The sequence below is a fragment of the Aythya ferina genome, assembly GCF_964211825.1.
Source record: "Aythya ferina genome assembly, chromosome: 3".
Taxonomy (NCBI): Eukaryota; Metazoa; Chordata; class Aves; order Anseriformes; family Anatidae; genus Aythya; species Aythya ferina.
The window spans coordinates 20,134,203-20,148,287 of NC_140298.1; the positions used below are offsets into that span (position 1 = coordinate 20,134,203).

A 14,085-nucleotide genomic window follows, 5' to 3' on the forward strand; every position below is an offset into this window, starting at 1 on the left:
GAGTTAGCTGATGACTGGTGACAGAGGATCCGGCTTCCCCAACAGTTATACTGGTCTGCAGGCAACCCACTAAGTTCTGCTAAAGCACTTCCTACACACAAGGCAGCGGAAGGCTACACTGCTGCACATTCATTTATAGTGTAACAAATCAAGCCATTATCCGAGTCCTCGCATTTGTACCTAATCCGAGAGGCTGCACTTAGTTTGTTTTCTATGCCATTTTTCAAAAATCAAAATTTTCAAGTGACTGACTTTCAACACCTGCAGAACCTCTGAAATGAGGGGGAAATATTTTAGAACATTCCTCTACCCTGTATAAATATTCATTATTGCTTCCCTTTCTATTTCAAGTTGATTCCCTCTGCTTCCTGGTTGATAAACTTTGTTAACAAGAAGGAAATGATCCTGAGATACCCCAATGTGTTGCAAATTATCACTGTTGACAGCTTCTACATTTAAGGATTACATCTGATGCAACAATGCATACTAGTGTCATTTATCTTTAGCTCATTTCCTTGGACCTATTTCAACTGAGGGTGAGCATCTCTTGTTTATAGCTCTAAATACTGTAAGTGAGCAACTGGCAAATCAATAAAACTGTTAAATGCATAATAATACTGCGTAATTACTTACATGATGTTTTGCATAATTAACTGTCTGAGGTGTTCCTTGATATACTGGATACTCAGAGTATGGAATAACCTATAAGCCTATAAAACACATACTGTTTATATGAATAGAAATTATGTTTAAAACTCTCATTCTAATAATCCAAATCAGACCTTGGCACCACATGACAGAAAGCCTTCCCTCCCTGCCAAGTCTAAATCAATTCTTATGGCATTACTTCATAACTAACGTGATATTTCACTGATGATGACTATTACCCTGATTACTTGGAAGTAATGTAGTAATAGCACAAATACACTTAGATTAAACAAACTACTGCTATTTAATCAATATTATTGAGACAAACTAAGTGTTTTAATAAGTCTGTATAGATGCACTAATGCTGGTTTAATTAAATGTATCCTTGGACATGCACAAGCTCTGCAGTACACAGATCCCATGGCTTGACAGACCGGAACATAACTCTTCTCAATTTAAAAGCTGAAGCACTTATAGCCAAGAAAATTTAAATCTCTTCATACTACAGAGAGATTGTTCTTTTCATCAGGTACTTTTGGGGGGAACAAAAAGTAAACAGGGAAGAATTACTAAGGAATGACCTTCACCTTTGAGACAAAACACCAGACACAGTGAGGTGCCAGCCCTCAGTAATACACTTGTCCAGTGCATCCAATATATGGCACTGCAGCACTTCTAAACAACAACAGCAACAAAAATTACAACTAAAAAGCAAAACACAAAGCTGATGTGAAAAATCACAAATTTGACCTTTATGTTTGCACATGTGTAAGCAACAAATATCCTATTAGCTATATTACACACTACTAACAGACCACCACCGCAGAAGATTTCCTGAAGAGAAGACTTAAAAGACCTGCCTAATTCTACAGATATAATGTTTCAAGTAGACATAGATAGTTTCTTTATATGCTTTGATGAATCAGTTTTCAAACACATACACCCCAAAAAAAGATGAAAAAAATGCAAATACTCAATAGAAGGCCACACATGAAGTAGACAGCACTTTAAATGAAAATCATTCTGGAATACCTGAAAGTTTTACATAAAAGGAATGTATAATCTTGTATATTGTGTGTGTGTTTATATAAACATATCTATATTATGATTGTGGTATTTTGTATATGTATTACGGCTCTATATATACACAACTTAAACCTCAGTAAATACTTCATATTCCTACTTGATTTTAGGTTTCTCTTCTCTCTCTTTTTTTTTTTTTTTTTTTTTTTTTCCAGTTTGAATAGGGCTGTTGTCTGTGGTTACAACTGTATCAATAGAATACAGGATTTCAGACTTACCTTCTCTTGTTTACTGGCTTCTAGCCTAATGCTCCATATTTTTGTTGCTACGAGTCAGCTCTTCAGAGTCTGGAGAGCTGTACAAACTCCACTAGCATGCCCAGTTTTAACAGAAAGACTGTGATGTGACTATGAGAATGACAGCCAAGCCTCATCATATGAAAATCAGTATATTGATCAGGAAGAGTAAGATTATATTACACTTTATTTTCAAACTACAGACTAACACTTTTAATTCATATCACATCTTGGAAAAGAGCAAAAACTCTGGTTAAGAAGCCAGGTGTTTTTCAGTGATGGAACATCATTTTATTGAGGATATACTCCCGTGGTATCAGGTGGAGTCCACCTGATGTCTCCAGCCCCCAGAGGACATGGAGCAGTGTCACGGAGTCATCTGATTATTAATTGTGGGGATTCTTTTTTTTTTATTAAGAGAAGTCAGCTGAAGTAGCAAAAGAAAATCAAATGCTACATTCAGCTACTTCCAAGGGAGAAAAACACAAAACTACAAAAATAAGCAAAGATTTATTCAAGAACATAACAGGCTTTCTAAAGAGGGATTATTTTGAAATGATTACAGCATCAAAAGCAGTTACTTGGACCAATCAGAAAGCCAGTAGTACAGATCAGAGACGCATAGCTGTCATTCATCACTTCCCAAAAGGAAAAAAGATGACAAAAATGCCTTCAGACTCGAGACAGTCAAAGTTTGTATCATGAGATTTTTCACAATTTCTATCCGCAGTTTCCTTCCATCTCTAAATGGCAGTGCGTAGGTGTGCACACCACGCACCTGTCTCCCTACCAGTTCCCTCAGTGATCTTCCATGGATTTCTAACAGAAGAATTACAGTTTGCTAGCCAACCTCTGTTAAATTGGAGAAGAAATTAGCAAGAACATACCAGAAATAGTATCAGGGAGCGAGCGCCTTAGAAGCCTGAGGACTACAAGTTCGGAAGCCCGCGATCCTTCTCCACCCCCAGCCCCTCTGCGGCCCAGCCATACGCCACTGGCCTCAAATCCCTCACACACAGGCGACCAAAAAGCTACTTGGTGAGGTGGAAAATGACGTTTTCCTGCAATCAGTGTTTAAGTGAATGTTTGTCCCAGTGTGTTACACCATGCTGTCAGCTAGCAGCAGGGAGTCGTTGAGTTGTTACTACATTTGATTTGACTGCCAGTAGGAAGCTTTATTTCTACCAACTGTTAGTTGCCAGCTCTAAGGATCTTCTCTTGCTTTGAGAGATTTTTTTTTTTTTTAAATACAGTCTATTATTTCTCTCTTTCACTCTGAAGATTTAGTGTACAGCAGGAGAATCTCCCTATCACCATGCATCACAGCAGTCTCTTCCCTTATACTTTTTTGCATTCGTGGCAGCAAATAATTGTATTAAGGCAACTAGAACCTGGGCCTGACCTGCAGCAGAAAAGTGATTTTTACATATGGACAGCTGAAAGAGAGGTACAAAGATATTTGTGTAAGCAAACTGAAGCAGGGCAAATTTATCCTAACTCCACGTTTTCCAGAAAAGATCAGAGCCTGGAAGACCAGGTGTGGCAGGAGAACCGAGGTGGATCTTCCTTCCGAGGACAGCACACGCTTTCCAGACCTCTGCACACTCCCCAACAGAGTGTTTAGAAGCTTTTTGGTTTGCTCGTTTATTACTCACGTATATCCTGAAAGGTTTCTCCTCTGTCAGACAAGATCCTATAACTTTAAGAGTTGTTTACAATGCTCCCTCTTCCTACACAATAATGATGATTTTGATAATTAGGATCTAATTATAATGGATCTGACAACAACTTCCAACAATGAAAAGCATCTTTAGGAAAATGAAAGCATATGCGTGAATAGTGTAGGGAGGTGGGGGGGGAATACGCTCCTATGAGACAGGCTGAGAACTCAGGCTGAATGGAAAAGTAATTAACACTAAAGAGCTAAAACTGTAATTAAAGAAAATTTCATTAAAGGGAGGCAGGTGATTCCACTTTCCTAAATATGACAAGGTGCTGTATAAAAATAAAATAGCAGCCTGTTTCAGTGAGTGGAGCAGGAAAGCTATGTCTTTAACCAGATCAAATTCTCGAAATTGGCTGTCAAGACAGGATTGTTGTGATTTATACCCGTCTATCAAGCGCATGAAGGAGAGAGACAGGAGAGGAAAAGAGGCAAGCTGCTGTCGCTTCCATTCGCAAAGCACCTTTAATTTCCACGGCACCATCTGTTACCAAATCTAATTCACATTCCCTCCTAATCTGGTTTAGTTCCGTAATACTAATTCTTCCACTGCTCTTATGGACATCGCTCTCAATAAAAAGCTTTGGTTCTGGGTTGGTAAAAAATTGAATATTATACAGTTAAGGTTCTGGTGACTTAAGTGAAGCATGCTGTCCATTAAAATGCACTCCTGGTAAAAGGATTTGTTTCCAGTCTGTGCAGAGATACAGAATTACTCCTGTTTGAGAAAAGTCATGGGGGGATGGGAGACAAGAAGAAGGGAAGAAAAAGGGGAAAAAAACACAGCTGATGACAGGAAAGTAGGCTGTGGACATGAAAGCAGAGGTTGTCATAAAATACAATTGTTGTCAAGTTTAGTCACTTTCAGTACTGGGTATAAAATCACTTTGTCACGGTCTCAGATCGAAAGCTTGAAACTGTATTTTTGCTAAGGAAACTAGGAGTGAAATGTTTAGATTCTGCAGGGTGAAAACACTGCAAATTATGAGATGCAAATGTCCATATGACACCACAAAGTTAGGGAGAAAAAAAATCAAAGTGCTTTAAAACAATCTCAGGAAAGACAGTATTTCACCAAGGGCCACAGCATTACTTTACTCATAGCTGTGTTATGACAACAAAGATCCCTCAAAGGATTTGTAGGACTTCGCTTGGGTAGAGAAGCAGGCCCTTGCCATAGCAAAGGCACACAGGGGTCTGCTGGCGCTAGCAGTGACCCAGCTTGCTTCTCAGTTATCACCGAGTTCCCTGAACAGGTCTTTTCAAAAACACTGTAAAAAGAAAAAAAAAAAAAAAAGAAAGAAAAAAAAAAAAAAAGAGGACCTAGACAAATACTGCTACTACTAATATTGTGCTAGCATTTGATATTGATATCCAACATTTTTGATTTTAACACAGACCTTAAACTGCATTTCCAGGTATTGCAGTGTACCATTATCTCCCTCTTACACAAGCATAAAATGAGACACAGAAAGGGAAAAAGCTGCTGAGTGCTGCTCCACAGGCCAACAACATGGCATGGAACAGAACAAAGCTTCTAGGGAATCCAAATCCAAATCCATTTTGCATTATTCCTCCAAAAAATGGAGGAATAATGCAAGCCACATGGCTTTGATGGAAACACACCTTGGAAGTCTGAACTTTTACTTCCAATAAAGGAACTTGCCTTGAACTTCTGGAAATTAGACCTTTGTTATTTTTAAGTAGATAAGGGAAACTTACATTAAGGCTCAATATGCCTACACTAAATGTGTTCTTACACCTACTTTAAAATGTTTATTTTTCTGTTAAAGTAACCCCGATTTGTGTGTAGTCTTCCCAAAAATAAAGCCCATGGCAAGAACATCTTTAGCCAGCACAGAGTAATGTGTGAGCAGTGTGTAGCTGTAAATAGCCCAAGGTTTGTATGCTTTTTTATTTTTATTTTTTTTAAGGATTTGAAATAGAAGAGGCAGACAAAAAAAGGAACAAAAATATTTTGATAGAATAAGAATATTCCACAATGTGCAAAAAGAAGTACTATCACATTAGATGAAGGAGTAACCTGCACAAAATGTCTTGGCAAAAGAAAAGATTATAAATTTGTAACTGCTGTCAAACATCCATGAACAGAGATGTCAGTTACAAAGCTGACCATGAATTCTGAGCAGGTCTCCTCCTCCAGCATTACTGTTTGATTCACAAATTGCTTAAGTCATCTGGGTAATTTTATAAATGGTGTTGGGTTTGTTATTTTAATGGGAAAAGTAAGTAACAAACAAAATCAAATTTGTTCCAAGTACAGCACATCTGCCATTCACTGTGGGGTCAAAAGCTTGGGTACAGGGGAATAAAGCCAGTGGCTCTGAAGCTCTGAAAATTTATACTAGCTAATGGTGTTATTCCCCAGCCCAGACTATGAATTCAGAGGGTCTAAGGTCCTGATACTCTGATACACGAGATGCAGGTGATATACTGTAACCTCCTCCAACCAAGGAAAACCATACTGATATTGAAGGGCTCAGAGGGCATAGCAGCCTATATCCCTTTTATGTTAAAGCATTTGTGTGATATGAGCCCCACCTGTTAATGCACATTTCTGTCTCTACACAATTTTTTGTGTCTCCTAACATCTGCTAATGAAAACTTAAAAAAATAAATAAATAAATCTCTTTCTTTCAACTGTTTCTTTGTTGATCTATCTTGATTCTGGAGACACTGGAAATTAAAAATTAGTAAAACAAACACCTGGGTATGCTACTGATGACCAGTCATTGTATGCAGAGATAAATCAGAGACTTTGCATAACTAAAAATCTATGCAGCTTAAAGTCCCTTCTAGTCTGTATTGGATTGTAATGTGTGATTACAGAACTTTACAAATAAATAAATAAACCTTTGGATTTTCACACTTCCGTGTTTTTCACATATTACTATGTGTAATTCAAACCTATTTTTGCCACTGGCTTTACATGTCAGAGATTTGCCTCTGGATACATGCAGCAAAGGTCAAGAAGGAACTAGCAGTAACAGCTTTCACTTTCCAAATGTTTGCATGACTCCAGCAAGTTTGCAGGATGAGTTTTTCACAAAGTCCTGATACAGTTTCTACTCTTATATCTTTTGCCTTCTGTTTTGGTGGGAGTTGCAGGGAAAAAAAAAAAAAAAAAAAAAAAAAAAGGATAAAATTCAGCATGGTCAGGAAAAATCATCTAAAGTAAATAGGTGTACCAGCCTAATTACTGCATTAAGAACAACTGTGTTGGTACTTGCAATTGTAAAGAAATCATATCAATAACCTGCAATTAGTACATGCTGAACCTGTGGTCATCTCTTGGGTAAGAATTCACCAAGAGATTTGTCCAAGAAAAGCTTTACTTGAACAGGCCAGCATTAATTACTTCATATTAGACACTGCTTTTTTTTTTTTCCCCCAACAAATTATCTTTCATTGTTTCAGTGTAAACTCTGGATTAAACATGTATTCTCTGTAAATCTAAAACTTCTGCTTAAGCCTACCGTGTTTGGGTAAGCAATGCAAGAAAGACTGGCCTGAAGAAAGCACTGCACTCCACCACTAAACTAACACACACATTTGATCCTAAGAAGCCTTGTGCCTTGCTCATTTCAGCGCAAGTTCAGGCTGCCCAGCAAATTGAATATCAGCCCTGCTCAGTTAATGGGAGTGCATTAAACAACAATTTTACCATGTTGAGCTTTACATTTTGTGTCATGATAGGGCTAAGTTCTGGTATAAATAGCCACCTGCACTTCCCTAAACACCTGCCTGAACATACATCAAACTTGCCCAATCCTTAGCTGGTTCTGTGGAGGTGAGCAGGTCTGACAGCAGCCATGTTAAGTTTCTCTGTCTTCACAGAATTCATAGCCTTGAGCTCTAAAAAATAAGTTATGAGCAACCAAGATATCACCAATACACTCAAAACCTTAACTACCCGTAGAGGGATGCTTAATAAACCAAGGGTGTTTGTGGAGATCAGCACGAAGGAGGCCACGCTCATCTCTCCTGGATGGCCAAACCAAACAGTCAGATCTAAAATGGAACACCAGCTGAAACGCCTGCCACAGCACAACAAAAAAAGGTAGGCAAATGATGTGTGATTGGCTGGCTGTATGTCATATCAGCACTGTTATCCTACAGGTTTTATTAAATACGAGAGCCTAAGATTGATGTTGTGGGTGATAAGGCCAAGAATGCTGGAGAAGTGGAAAAATATGGCAACAGTATGCAGTACATCACTACTAGGATAATTATTTATATTAAAAGTTGGCGTTCTTAGACTTTCAGCATGTAGGGATGAAATTTATACATTTAAAGAAGACATAATAATAACCTGTCGGGTTGTGGTGATAGATATGTTTTTAATCCAAATGACCACAATCTCCAGTCTACCTGTCATAAAGGGACAAAAAAAATTCAATTTTCTTTCATAATTCCTTAAGTTGAAAGGGAAAAAACAGAGAAGCATGATAAGTGTCTCATTCCAGTGGACAGATGGACAGGCAGTAGGAAAATGAGATAAATAAAAAGCACTGTTCCTTCACTAATGCTATTCTCACTTGTTACACACTGCAACTCAGAGTTAGGTAAGGTATTCCTTCCTCAGACTTTTCAACCCCTGCATAGTCTAAGGTATATTCTACACAACAAGAGGTTGCTATAAAGACTAAGAAGCACGTTACACTACCTAGATTTGAAAGCTATCCTATAACAAGCTAGGACAGAAGCAATACTGCAGGTATATATTATTGTCCTGAGGTACTTTCCCACAAAGGTCTCTTAATTTCTGTTACTAGGAGGGAGCATCCAAGCTGTAATGTTTTAATTTATAAAAGTTCGTGCAGAAAAGGAGCCCTGGCAAAAACTGAATAAATGTATCAGTCCCTTCTGATGCAGAAGAAAAGGGAAAGATACAGAAAAATACACAGCCCATTCCTGTCCCCTCCACCCACCACACACACATACCATCACACGTTCACCACAAATCTTTGCCAGCTTGCGTTCTTCCAGGGGTAAAAATGACAAAGAAATTTAACTAAGTTAATTTTAAGTGCTGAAGATGTAGGCAGACTGCTCAGTTATTTAATTTTAAAAGATCTTCATTTTCCCATCTGTGTTATGGCAATTTTATTACACATTCGGCAAATTTACAGTAACAAGATGTTCCCCTGACAAATTAATCACTTTCCAAGCATTTTATCATATAAATAAAATATCACCTCAAGAGAGAAAATCAGCTCAATCAGTTGATTTAACCCATCTTTCGGGGAACTCGTCTGAAACAGATTGAGCGCATTTTTTCTGAAGAGGGACCGCACACATCCTCCTGGACTCCCAGCTCATATGGTGAGGTTTTTCAAAAGTAAATGTTTAAGGGTAGCTGATGGCATGCAAGATTCTTGCTGTAAGAACTACAGTGCTGCAGTAACAGACTTCTATCAGGAACAGAGCCTTTTCATTTAGGAGGTGGCACTGACTTTAACCAAGGAACTACACTACTCCTTAGATCACTGATATTAATTTCTGCAATATTTTTGTTTTGTAACAGGCATAAAACACTTGCCAACCTTTTTTTTTGAAAAAAAAAAAAAAAAAAAAAAAAAGCTCTATTGTTTTAAGAATCTCATAATAAATAAAATTCCAACCATTTTTGCAGCTGATCAAACCTAAGTGAGGTTTTTGCTGTTGTCCTGTGCCCCCTCCTACCCCCCCCCTTTTTTTTTTTTTTTTTTTTTTTTTAATTCCCCAGCACTCTCCGCTCATTGTAGAAAGTATATTTTTGTGTTTATGAAAAATAAGAGACTGGCAACATTACAGATGTCAGACGTGGACAGCAGGGAGATGGCTTCAGTTCAAGTTTTCCCAAACTAATCCTAAAAGCAACTCACTGCCTTTCTGGAGAGAATCTGTCGCTGAAGCAATTTAACCTCTGTGCCATTTAACCTCTCTCCCTCTGCCCTGCTCCCTGCATTCTCCGTTCCATTCGGGGACTGCCAACAACAAGAATAAACACAAGCAAGAAGCACTAGCTGACTAGCTCTGGTTATGTTACTAGACCCTAAAGTTGCTAGAGCCAAAAAATGTTCACCAACTTTCTTACTCCTTACCTGGAGTTAATAGAAGAATTTCCTTTTTCCTTGCTACTGTATCAATACAGACATTTCATATTTATTCACATGCTTTAAAAAAAAAAAAAAAAAAAAAAAAAAAAAAAGCACACACACACAATCAAATCACCCTTTTACCAGAAAAGCCACCCCAACAGAAAACACAGATATATAAATCTTGAAGAATGACTATACTGTCCTATGAGATATTTATAATATTCACAGCAGCAAAGCTGTGGGTGCCAAAGAAAAGAGAATTCAAACATCCAGGCAGTCTTTTAACCTCCTTTACCTCCCCCGGTAAAATACTAACTTGACCTCCCTCTAGCACGTGATATAATTTATATCATATAAATGTAATTTATAATACAATTCCCTTACCTACAAGTAGGAAAACAGCATGCTTTATGAAACTTTATATAGCAACATAAATGCTAGTATTTGCTAACTAGGCCATATAATTAACAAAGTTGTAAATAGTCGTATTAATACTACAAGACATCAGTGTTAAAAGCTACAAGCTCCGCATAAACCTGAATGGCTTGAGTGTTATCAGTAAAGAATTTTTAGATGAACAATTTATGTACAATTACAAAATTTCATATCCTACAGGCATCTTTTACCTGATAAAAACATTCCTGTTTTAAGTACTTTGTAAATAATAATAATAATAATAATAATAATAATCTCCAGCAAGTTATTCTGACTGTAGGTCAGGACAACTTCAGATCTTTAAATGGGTGATGAAAATAAAAATAAATAAAAAGACAATATAACAACTCAATCTTATACTTTTATCTATTGGGAAAAATAGTATTGCTTACTCAAGATGCGAGTAAGTTGGAAAAGGTATATTATCCACTGATGCCTTCCCTCTAAGTATTTTGCTAGGAAATCTACTACCCATATCAAGTGACTTGTGCATGCAGGTTCTGCAGGATCAGATCCCAAGAGTCAATGTTTCATTTAAGGAGCAGCTTATTCAGCTATCACTAGAAAAAAGGGCAGTCCAAATGCAAAGTGTCTGCCATAGAATATTTTATTTTTTTTCCTTAAAATGTTAAAAAAAAAAAAAAAAACTGTTCTAATTAATGTATTTATTTAAAAGACACGGAGCAGCTAGAAGAATAAGTCAATGGAAGATACTCTATTCTTATCCATTACACAGAGACCAACTATTTTTGATCTACATATAATTAAAAGCAGTGCTTTCCTTGAGCACAGAAGTGTAAAGTTCAAACACTTGATAACAAGAAGTACAAAGAGAAGATACTAGTTTTTCGTCACTTACATCTTTAAAGCTGAGCAAAATCCAGTGAGTTTAAGTGACACCAGAATACCACTTTGAATCCAGCATCCTGCTAGGTACTGAAGACCCAAGTGCCAGTGTACCCACTGGGGAAGTGGATGAATTTGATTCCATGCAGTAAACATTCAATTGCTTTAAAGATTCAGCTCACCTGGTTAGAGGACCTGGCCAGCATTTTGTAACAATACATAGCCACTCACAAAATGAATGACGTATCTTGCAGAGCTCACGCAGGGTAGAAAGCTCCAGGATGAGAAGTAACCTATTCAACCACTGGGTCTCCACGCTCCTTTATTTAACCCAAATTCCTGCTGAAATGCATTTATTCCAGCAATATCTCAACGGCCTTCAACTGGTACACCTTTCACAGTCTGCTGATGGACTTGAAAAACTCTGTACATGGCATTTAGATGCTATGGCCTTCATGTTTGAGAGATGCATGGAATTCCTTCTACTGGCCTTTCAGTTAAAACTTAAACTCTTATTTTGAAAGTCACGTCCTTGCAGTCCTGAAGGAGCCACTAATCCCTGTATACATCATAAAATATTTCCATTCCTTTTTTTCACCCCTACCATTTCCTGGTTCACCAGGGAACATATACAGTACACCTAAAATAATTAAATCGTGAAGTCAATCTAAATGGATAACAAGAACTCAAAGTACCAGAAAGTTAAGAACATAAGAGTCTAAGTTATTTGCAAAACTTAATATTCAGTTAACTTTGGCTCTGAGGATCACATTTTAGATGGAAGGTGCATAATGACACTGATTCAGATATTGTAAAAGAGTCTCCAGGATCTCAACTTTTGCAAACAAAACCTCTCCAATCTGAGGAAGATGCAGGACACAGAACCTTTTAATTTGAAAGATGACAAAGTGGATTATCAGTTAGTTACACGTGCCAGTAGGGTGATCCATTACCCATGGACGTTCTACTGAAAGTACACCATGTCACCTTAATAGTAGCTACAGCCTTATTGGCTTAAAAAAAACGTAAAAAGGGTTTTGCATGTGAATTGAACTTAATAGGTTTGACATGGACTAACCTTATAGAATCCAATCCACTCAAATCCCTTTGAAGGCTGCAGCTGAATTTCATGCAAATCTTAGAGAAGTAGCCAGGCTGTTGGGATTTCATGATGCTCCATCCCTTTCTTCTGCAGATCTAAACCCAGGCAAAACAATGACACAAAACCCTCCCACAATTTCAAGGATTCCTCTTAAGATGATCCTGTTTTTATTCTTCAGCCCAGGAAAATTAGATATTTGAAAGTTAGAAAGCAAGAAAAATCTCACATCAGAAACATATCCAAGTATGAATCTGATATTTTTATTTTTTAAACACAGCATTGCACTAAGCCAATGCTTCCTACATTAAGAAATAACCTGATGTGACATCACCACTGTTAAAAAGTTCAGACTAGAATGATTCACATGAATTTCCTACTCTCATATCTAGCTCTAATAGATGCTTACCTTTTCTAAAAATAATTCAATTTTAGAAATACATAATCTACCATTTGATTTTCCTTTTGAAAATCAAAAAACTGCTGAACTAATCTTTGTTTTTCAAGGCCACTGTACCAATATGAAATTCTGCCTGCTTACGCCCATTTAAAAATTTCTAAAAGAGATGTAAATTTCTATGCACATTTATATAAACACAAAAGCATAAGTACTTTTGTCTGGAAAACAACGTATACACTGACAGCTGGAAAACTCTTTGTTGGCTGGATTTAATCTTCACCTGGAAAACGTAAGAGAAAAGAGAAAAGGAACAACATTTGTCAACTACTCTTCCTCTTAGAATAAAGTACAGATGACTAAAAATGTAACTAACTATAACCAAATCAAAACCACACAGTATATATAAAGCACCGACTATGTAAAGTAGTTATAAATTCTTGGTTAACAAAGGGCACAGAAAGCCCTTAAAGGAAATATTTTATTTCTGCTAAATTAATACCTAAAAGCATTACATTTCATCAGTTTCACTTAGGTTTAAAGTCCCCAAAGATTCTCCTCTTGAAACTGGCTATATTTTATGTGCAAACCAGGCTGAGAGCTATCTAAATCTAGATAAAACTCATTGGCTTGTAATCTTCACAATGATCTATACATCTAAATCTATATGCAAATCAAATGCTCTCATGCATTAACGCATTCCAAAGCATCTAGGAGTAAGAGTGCTTTCTCCCTCTCACAACCCCCCCCTTCCTTCGCTCCTCTCCCCCTCTCTTTATTTACACGAGCTACCTAAATAATTCACACTGCCTCCTTTTCAGCCTGAATGTTCTTCTGTTGAAGCCTGCAATGAGCTATTGCAGTAACCAGATGGACACATGAATGCAGCAGGTGGGACAGATGGCAGACCGCCCTGTCTGACGCTGGCTGCCTCAGCTTGGACTGCCTTTTCCTTCCAGGTACATTATCATCAGCGTAGCAGAAAGCAGGATGCAGAGGGGGGGAAAAATTTACATACAATACTATATGAATTGGTTAAATAAGTGAATGGATGCATATTTGCTTTCTAAAGCAAAATGCAATTTACTGAGAAGGTGTGTGAAGCACCTCCTCTGCTCCCTTACAGGCGGGTCATTCTCCAGGAAGCCTGAGAGATGCACACAAAACAAAATATGGCTTAAATCTTATAAAGATCTTCAACTCATGACTTCACAACAGTTTTGAGTCAGCTTCAGTTTCCAGAAACCTCTGCCCTTCTGCAGGTATGCTATTTTTGGTGGATGGGTGGATTTTGTTTTGTTTGTTTTGTATAGATCTACATATCTTTTTGTACACAATCACAGTTTTTAGATGAAATCTTAACAACTATTACAGTGAAAAGCCTCGGTTTCCACGTGGGTAGTACGTTTCTGGACCTAATTTCTTCTGCTTCCCACTTTAGGGCACATTATATCTAACAGCTTATTACAAAAGATTTGGTAGTTCTAGGAAAGAAATACAAGCAAAAACTGAAG

At 37.4% G+C, this 14,085-nt stretch overlaps 1 protein-coding gene across 30 annotated transcripts in view; it reads right to left on the reverse strand.

Annotated features, from left to right (window-relative positions):
• ESRRG (estrogen related receptor gamma) overlaps positions 1 to 14,085 on the reverse strand; it is a 404,916-nt gene that overhangs the window by 135,310 nt on the left and 255,521 nt on the right. The window contains exon 1 of one of the 30 annotated variants that reach the window (XM_084512436.1): positions 12,154 to 12,173. The exons of the other annotated variants lie outside the window; for them this stretch is intronic. The gene's annotated coding sequence lies outside the window, so the exon portion shown is untranslated. Of the gene's footprint in view, positions 1 to 12,153; positions 12,174 to 14,085 lie in introns of those variants that run through there. 30 annotated transcript variants of the gene reach the window in all.